At 37.1% G+C, this 9,016-nt stretch overlaps 1 pseudogene; it reads left to right on the top strand.

The window, feature by feature from the left end:
• The first annotated feature begins 1,363 nt into the window (after positions 1-1,363).
• LOC102880276 lies at positions 1,364-2,717 on the top strand (annotated as a pseudogene).
• The last annotated feature ends 6,299 nt before the right edge of the window (positions 2,718-9,016 follow it).

The following is a 9,016-nucleotide window of genomic DNA, read 5'->3' as shown; positions in this document are numbered from 1 at the left end:
AAATTAATAAACCCAGCTAGACTTGCCAAGAAGAAAAAGAAAAAAAGAAATTATGATTATCGAGAATTGAACAAATAAGATAAAATATAAATGTCTTAAAAATATAACTATACAACTTATGAAAACTGATGAAAGATATGATGGAAAACATGTATGGTCCTGTATCTAATTCAAGAATTGAATTTGTTATCAAAATCCTTTCCACAAGAAAATCTCCACATTAAGATGATTCACTGATGAATATTCTATTAAACATTTAAAAAAGAAATAACACCAATATTACAAAAAAAATCTTCGAGGAAATATGGGAGAAACACTTTACAATTGGTTTTGTGAAACCAGTATAACTCTAATGTTGAAAGCTGATGGAAATATTACCAAAAACAAACAAAAATCCCTCTAAACCAATATTTCTTATAAACAAAGCCAAAAGAGATTTTAAACAAGATATTAGCCAACCCAGTTCAGCCAATATATGTAGAATAATAATACATCTTGAACAAAGGAATTTATCCTAAGAATGCAAGCCTGGTTTAACATTCATAAGCCAATCAGTATAATTCACCATATTAACACAATAAAGACAAAATCAATATGATCATTTCAATTTTTGAAAATGCTACATTATGCTGAAATATTGAGTGCTGTTCCAGTAAAGTCTGAAAAAAGCCAGGCTGCCCATTCCCATCATTTCTATCAAACCTCATACTGGAGGTCTAGCTGATTTCTGTAAGGCAATAAAAATATTTACAAGGCCTAAAATTCAAGAAGAAAGAAAACTGCCTCTATTTGTAGAGAACATAATTTTTAACACAGAAAAAGCTAAAGGAACTACAATAAAGATACTAAAAATAAATGAGCTAGCAAGGCCAAAGGATACAATTAAAATTCAATTGTATTTTCATGCACTAACAGAAAAAAAAAATGAAAATGAAATTTCACAAATAATTCCTTTTATGACATCAAAAAGTAATGATTTGGAAGTAAGTTTAACAAAGGATAGAGAAGACATTCACACTGAAAACTACAATACATTAAGAAAGATAATTGTCAGTCCCCTCAGCCTCCACTGCCGACGCCCCTCTGCCAACATTCTGGGGCCATCTCTGGGCGGTGGTCCTCCTCAGGAGCGAGAGAGGTGGAAGGCGACCCACTGCAGGACCAGCCGTCCTGCGCGTTCCACTGCAGAGGCGGCAGCGTCTCTGTAGAGTTGGCTAGAGGTGCCCCTTGTTCTAAGGATATTTCCATTGCTGCACCGTAAGTCGTCAGCAGGGCTTAGAATTGCTGGAGAATTGACTTTGTGAAAAGACTATCCTGTCTTGAAATTCCATCTCTTAGTTTTCCTTAAGAACATACAGAAACCATGAACAGCTTTAGTAACAAAGAGTTTGACTGCCATTTCCTCATTGAAGACTGTACTGCCAAGGACATTTTGGACCAAAACATTAATGAAGTTTTTCTTCCGATGATAATGATGTTTCTATGTTGCAGACCTGGAAGACATTCTAAAGAAACATCTGAAATGGTTGAAAGCTCTTCCTTGGGTCACCTCCTTTCATGCAGTCAAATGCAATTATAGCGGAACCATAGTTAAGATCCAAAATGCCGTCAGACAGGATTCGACCGTGCCAGCAATACAAATAAAAATTGGTGCAGAGTCTTAGGGTACCTTCAGAAAAGATTTTCTATGCAAATCCTTGCAAACAAGTATCTCAGATTAAATATGCTGCCAATAATGGAGTCCAGATGATGACTTTTGATAAGTGAAGTCAAGCCAATAAAAGTTGTCAGGGCACATCCAAAAGCAAAGTTGGTTTTGTAGATTGCCACCGATGATTCCAAAGCAGTCTGTCACCTCAGTGTTAAATTTGGCCATACTCAAAACCAGCAGGCTTCTTTTGGAACAGGAGAAAGAGCTAAATATTGATGTCATTGGTGTCAGCTTCCACGTAGGAAGTGGCTGTACTGATCCTGATACCTTCGTGCATGCCATCTCTGATATTCGCTGTGTTTTTGACATGGGAGCTGAGGTTGGTTTCAGCATGTATCTGCTTGATATCGGTGGTGGTTCTCCCTGATCTAAAAGGGTGTGAAGGTTAAATATGAAGAGAACGTCAGCATAATCAACCTAACAATGCACAAGTATTTTCTGTCAACCTCGAAGTGATGCTCATAGCTGAGCCAGGCAGATATTATTTTGCATCAGCTTTCACACTTGCAGTTAATATCATTGCCAAAAAACCCTCCTTATATTAAAGCAACAAACAGGCTCTGATGATGAAGATGAGTCAAGTGAAAAAAACCTTTATGTATTACATGAATGATGGAGAATATGAATCATTTAATTGCATCTTCTATGATCATGCACACGTGAAGCCTCTTTTGCACAAGAGGCTCAAACCAGATGAGAAGTATTATTTATTTAGCATACAGGGACTTACATGTGATGGCCTTGATTGCATTGTTGAGAGCTGTGGCTTGCCCGAGATGCATGTGAGTGACTGGATCTCTTTGGAAACAAGGGTGCTTAAATCATTGCTGTTGCTTCTACTTTCAGTGGATTCCAGAGGCTATTTACTATGTGATATCAGGGCTGACATGACTTCACACCGAAAGTGGAGGAGCAGGATGTCAGCATTCTGTCTGAGTCTTGGGCCTGAAAGAGCCAGATGAAATGCCACTCAGCAGCCTGTGCTTCAGCTGGTATTAATATATAGATGCCATTCTTGTAGCTGTGACTGCTTGAATTAAGAGATTTGGTGGGACCATTCAACTTAATTACTGCTAGTTTTGAAATGTCTTTGTAAGTACGGTTGGCACAGATAGAACAATGTGGAAGACTAGAAGATGGAGTCACACATCTATTCCTATGGAAACTATTTGAATATTTGTTTTATAAAGATTTTTATCCCTTTTCAAACATGCTACTAAAGAGCACTGCTCAGCTGCTGAACGAGCAGTTGCAGCTAGTACATTGACAGAACAGGCCAGAGCTTAGTGCTGTGATCTATTTTTAAAGGAAAGTATCTTGAAATTTAAAAGAAAAAAAAGAAAGATAATAAAGGAGGCCTAAATAATGGAGTGTATCTAATGGAATTCATTAATTTGAAGTCCTAAAATTAAGACATCAATACATTCTAAATTGATCTATAGATTCAGTGTAATCTCAAACACAATCCCAACAAATGCTTTGTAGATTTGAATGTTTTTAAGGAAGCACAAATGACTTAGAGTATCCAAAGCAATCTGGAAAAAGAATGAAGTTGAAGGATTTACATTAGCTAACCTCAAGACTAACTGTAAAACTGTAGTAATCAAGACAAATATTAACTAGCATAGGATTGATAAACATTATCAGTGCAACTGAACAGAGTCCAGAAATATCATCACATATTGGTGGTAAATCAAGTTTTGTTTAAGGTACCAAAAGATTCCAAAAAGATAGAAAAGCTTATTCAACAAGTTATCTAGAATAACTGGATATCCATACGGGAATAATTAACTTCATACATTATATGAAACTATATACATAAATTAATTCAAGTTATATCATAAACTAAAATATATTAGTTAGAACTATGCAGCTTTGGAAAAATAAGCATAGTATAATCACTTTGTAATTTGGTGCTCAGCAAAGGTTTTGTAGACAGAACTAAGAAATCAATAACTATAAAAGAAAAAAGATGATAAATTAAACTTCATGGAACATACAAACTGTTATCAAAAGACATTTTTAAAAATAAATAGGTGGCCCAAAGATAGGGAAGAAATATTGATAAAAGACTGCTATACACAATACATTAAAAACCTCTTATAACTGATTAAAAGATGAAAAAGTCAATAAAAATGAACCACATCTTTCAATAAGACATTTGACAAGAGACACAAATGACCAATAAGCACATGTAAAACTGTTCAATATCGCTTGTGACAGGAAAATGCTATTATAAGCACAAGAAGATACCCACACATCTCATCAGAAGGATTAAAACGAAAAAGAATGACTTAACAAAATATTAGGAAGAATGTGGAGCAGTTGTAACTCTCGTACATTGTTAATGGGAGTGTAATACAGTACAACCAAATTGGAAAAAAAAATCTGATGACATTTTATGAAACTAAATGTATGTTTACTTTTTTGATGCAGTAATTCAACTCCTAAGTATTTATCCAAGAGAAATGAAAACATATGTCCACAAAAATACTTGTACAAATATATTTATAGCAACTTATTCACAAGAGTCAAAGCCTGAAAATAGTTGGTATTTCCATCAAAGGACAATGGATAAAGAAATTATAGTATGTTCACATAATGAAATACTTCATAGCAGTGAAAGGAATAAACTACTGGTATATACAACAATATGGACTAATCTCAAAAATACTCTGCTGAATGAAAAAAGCTCTAAACCTAAAGTATACACTGTGCAATCTCATTTATAGAATCTATAAGCAGGCAAAATTTTTCTATGGCAAGAAAAATCATAGCAGTTGTTGCCTGTAAAGAGTGGAGTTGGAATCTACTTGGAAGGGGCATGAGGAAATTTTCTAGTTGAAGCTCACATTCAGTCTCTTGATAATTATCTAAGTGACACAGGTGAATATATTTATAAGCATTCATCACATGACATACTTATGATTTCTACATTTTACTTTATGGAAATTTTACCTTCAAAGAAAAAAAAGGAATCCAATACAAATATCAGACAATAGTCATAGGTATGGTCAAGTATCTAGTGGAAATGTATTGATGTTTTCAATTTACTGTGAAATGTTTCAAAAAATTAAGAAGCATTGATTGATGAGTAGGGGAGTAGATGATTGGGTATATGATGAAGCAAGTCTACTAAAATGTTCATTTTAAAATTTCGATAATGGATATAAGGGTATTTGCTATAATGTATTTTAAATGTATTCTATATTTGAAAATTTTTATAGTAATTAAATATTGGGGAAAGCCAATACATTTGTCTTATTAATTATCATGTGCACAATCCATTTCATTAATCAAATTGAAAACAGTTTTTAAAGCAAATTTAATTAGAGAGAATGCATATGAGATTTTATTGTTCTTCTGATTTCCAAATTTTTAATGATGTTTCACTGATATATATATAAATACATGTGTGTATGTATTATTGTTTATCGATATTATTATTTAGTTCTTTTTGTTATGCGATAGTGATTACTATACATGTATTATAGATTCAGTGATAATATATCTTAGATGATTCTGAATGGTAGTGATTGATGTTTTCAATTTTGTTAATACTCTCACTGAAGCATATTTTAAGTCACTGAAAACAAATCTAGGAAGAGATGTTCACAATTAGTTCTTATTAGCCTGTGCACACTGGCTCCAATATCCCTCTGTTCCAACCTCATCAAATAGGTTAGGAATAGTTATGGACTAAACTGTGCTCCTGCAAAATTCATATGTTGAAGCTTTAACTCCCAATGTAACTGTATTTGGAGGTAGGGCATTTAGTGAGATAATTACGGTTAATGGGGTCATAAGGGTGGGATAGGGATCCAATAGGTCTGGTGTGTTCTTATAAGAAAAAAAAGAGAGATTTCTCTCTCTCTCTCCCTCCCATGTGTGCAGAGGTAAGCCCATGTGAGGACATAGAGAGAAGGCAGCCATCTGCAATCCGGGAAGAAAGTCTTCACCAAAAACCAATCCTCATTCCACCTTGATCTTGGATTTCTAGCCTCCTGAACTGTAAGAAAATAACTTTGTGTGGTTTAAATCATCCATTTCTGTGGTATTTTGTTATGGAAGCCTAAACTGAGTAATACAAGAATCATACATTATTCTCTGAAAGAATGAGTTCAGATTAGTATTACTATTTTCTCTTATTTTTTTTAGTATTCATGGGTTTTGATAGATGAAATTGAACACTTTCTTATCACTCTTAAAAACAGTATGTCCTAGAAAAATCTTACTTCTTTATAAGGAAAATGACATTGATCACATTGTCTTTCAAAAGAATTTTCATTTGCCAAGAAAAGAAAAGAAAATGAAGAAAACAGCTAAAAGAACCTCAGGATCCTACTGCCTGAAAGCACATTTATAGTTGGCTACATAATTAGCAGTAATTTTTGTCAAATGCTATTGAAGAAGAATTTATGCTAATAGTGATTCTCTTTATCTTATGCTAAGGTATTAATTTAATTAGTGGCTCACTTTCTCTTTAGCTACAACATTAGCTAAATCACACTGGGAAAATAAAACCAGAGGCAGAAACTAATTAGAAACATTTCTTTTAAGTAATGAAACACTCACACATCCATTTTAGGGATTCATTAAGTTTTAGTTTGGAGAAATTTTCATATAACTCACCTGAAAAATGCATAATTGTGATTGAAATATAAAATTGCCCAAATCATTCAATATAAGGAGATCTTTGGCAATTCATTTCACGTCACCAAACACTTCATCAAAATTTTCCTAAATATCAGTGCTCCAAAGATAATAAAAATATGAACAAGGCAGTAGTATTCCACTATTTAAGTAGCCTAATAGAAGAGTGCGGGTCCCAGGCCTGGCTGGTCCCAGGTCTAGCTGTGATCCAGGCTCACAGCTAGGAATAGGACTCTGGATTTAGAATGTTACATTAATGTACTAGGGTGCCTGCACCCAGCTCATGCAAGCATGATTCAACTTATTGTATCATGCATGCGTGGCAGAATACCACTATTGTACTCTGACCTATATATGGAGTCCATGCAGTCCCCTAGGGAGCAAAAGCAGAGTGTGTTCCTCACAATAGAAGTGTGCTCCCTACAATAAAGTTGATTTCTGTCATTTCATTCTCATGTCAGCCCTTGTGAATTCTTCCAACTGAGCATCTCACCACCGAAAACCTTCCCTTCTAGATCAGCTTGGCACTGACAAGGAGAAACACATTTAAGCCTCTAACAGGTGATAAAGGCAAATAATAGTTTTATATAGGTGCTATAGAAACACAATAAGAGATCAATATAGTCTTTCTAGGTAGAAGACAAAGTCTACAGTGTTATAGTTTATTCCTATCAGCTTTCATATTTTTAAGACAACTGCTAAGATAAGTCAAAATATACCTCAGGAAAGTAGAAGAAGGCACATTTGTTTCAAGTCCTGTAGTTTACTAAGCAGTTTGCTCAAGCCAAAAGAAGGGCATTCTAGGTAACTACAAAAATATCTGGTGGGGTATCATCATTTGGAGAATTCCAGAATGATCACTGTGGGTAGAGACTTCAGCAACAAGTGAGCACATTGGGGGTAAATGAATATGATTATCATAAAAGACAAAAGTGATATCTGAAAGGTGAATCTGTTTTACCAACAATGAAAAAGAAGTGGTTTGGGAAGGGAGTTCCGGTCAAGATGGAAGGGTAGATAAACACTGTGCTTTCCTCTTCCCATGATTGCATTAAAATTACAACTAAATTATTGGACAGTCAACCTGGAGAACCATCTGAAAATTAGCTGAACAGAACTCCTATAGCTTAGAACACAAAGAAGCGGCCACATTGAGACTAGTAGGAGGGGCAGAGACATGAAACAGGCTGTTCCCACAGTCGCATGTGGCAATTGAGCATTGGGAGAGATATCTTGGCCACAGAGGTACCTCTGGAGGAGTGAGGGGCCCCATGCTCACTCTTGAGTTCCCCAAACCCAGGGTTCCAGTTCCAGGAAGGATAACCCCCACAACATCTGGCTGTGAAAATCATCAGTTTTTCCAGTTGCTGGGTGAGATAGAGGGCTGCTGGAACCCAGATGTCACCTTAAAGGGTCTGCACACTTGCTTGCAGACACTCTCCTTGGGCTCTTGTGGAGGGACAGCAACTCATGAGGTGCCATAGACATACAGGGAAAGACTGAGTTGTGTGAGTTCAAGGCCAGGGCTAAAGTGATCATTATCCCTGAGTTGAGCCCTTCCACTGTACAGCCTACAGGTTGCTGTCATCTTGCTTATGTAAAGCCAGTTCCCCAACAAGGTCAAATCTGAATCTGCATTGGCCTGGTATACTCTGTTCACTCCACACTGGTAACTTCCTGAAACCCACCCGGCCCAACTCATGCATTGCTGGAGGAAGTTTCTTGGCTGGACAAGCTGAGCTGCAGTATTGTTTGAATAAATCTTAGAGGTTTGAGGGCCCGAAGTGGACAGCAGCTGGCTTCAGTGTGATGTGAGGCTTTTGTGAGTGGCCATAGGCTCAACAGTGGCCCCAAATCTGAATCTGCACTAACCTGAGAACACCTTTGGTCCCATCCTGGTGACTTCTTGGAACCTCACCCCACCCAACAGGTATACCAACTAAGGCTCTTTCAGTTGTTGAGCCTTACAGGCAATAGGCAGGCAGGACTTGCAGTGACCTATGTCTTTTGCTGAGCTGCCTCAGGTCTGCTACTGGTGACAGCTAGCCTCAGTTCACATCTTAGACCCTCCCACATACCTATAGTTCTAGTACAGGCAATGACCAACCACAGATAGCATTGGAGTTCTTACCAGGTAGCCCTGTGGGAGACACAGGCAGTAGCTGACCTTGGCCTGCTTTGGAGTCTCTATCAAGTGGCCCCAGAACACACACACACATCCAGAAGCTTGTATCAGACCACAACAGAGCACCACCTAATTAGCCCCCCAAGTGGCACATCCAAAGAGTGGTAGCAACAGGCACATGAGCCTGCTGGGGCAAAATCCACTCCATGGGGTCAGCCCCCACACAATAGCTCATACACTGTGAGTGTGGCCAAACCTCACAGGGAGAAGAAATCCCAGCCACTGATGTTCCAACAGCAATAAAGGCTCAACTACAACAGGAGAGTGCACACAACTCTCACAAAGGACACTCTTGGAGCACCTGGCCCAGGTGAACAGGGAGAATACCTCAATGGGCCACACAGGGGACCTACTACCTAAGGCCACCCAGCCAAACCTGGAAGATGTAGCAGATCTATTTAACACAAAGAAACAAAGAGAGGCAGCCAAAATGAGAAAAACAAAACAAAACAAACAAACAAACAAAA

This window comes from Pteropus alecto, unplaced genomic scaffold (assembly GCF_000325575.1).
Source record: "Pteropus alecto unplaced genomic scaffold, ASM32557v1 scaffold75, whole genome shotgun sequence".
Taxonomy (NCBI): domain Eukaryota; kingdom Metazoa; phylum Chordata; class Mammalia; order Chiroptera; family Pteropodidae; genus Pteropus; species Pteropus alecto.
Note: the sequence above shows the minus strand (reverse complement) of the source record. Positions and strands in the feature narration are given on the sequence as shown.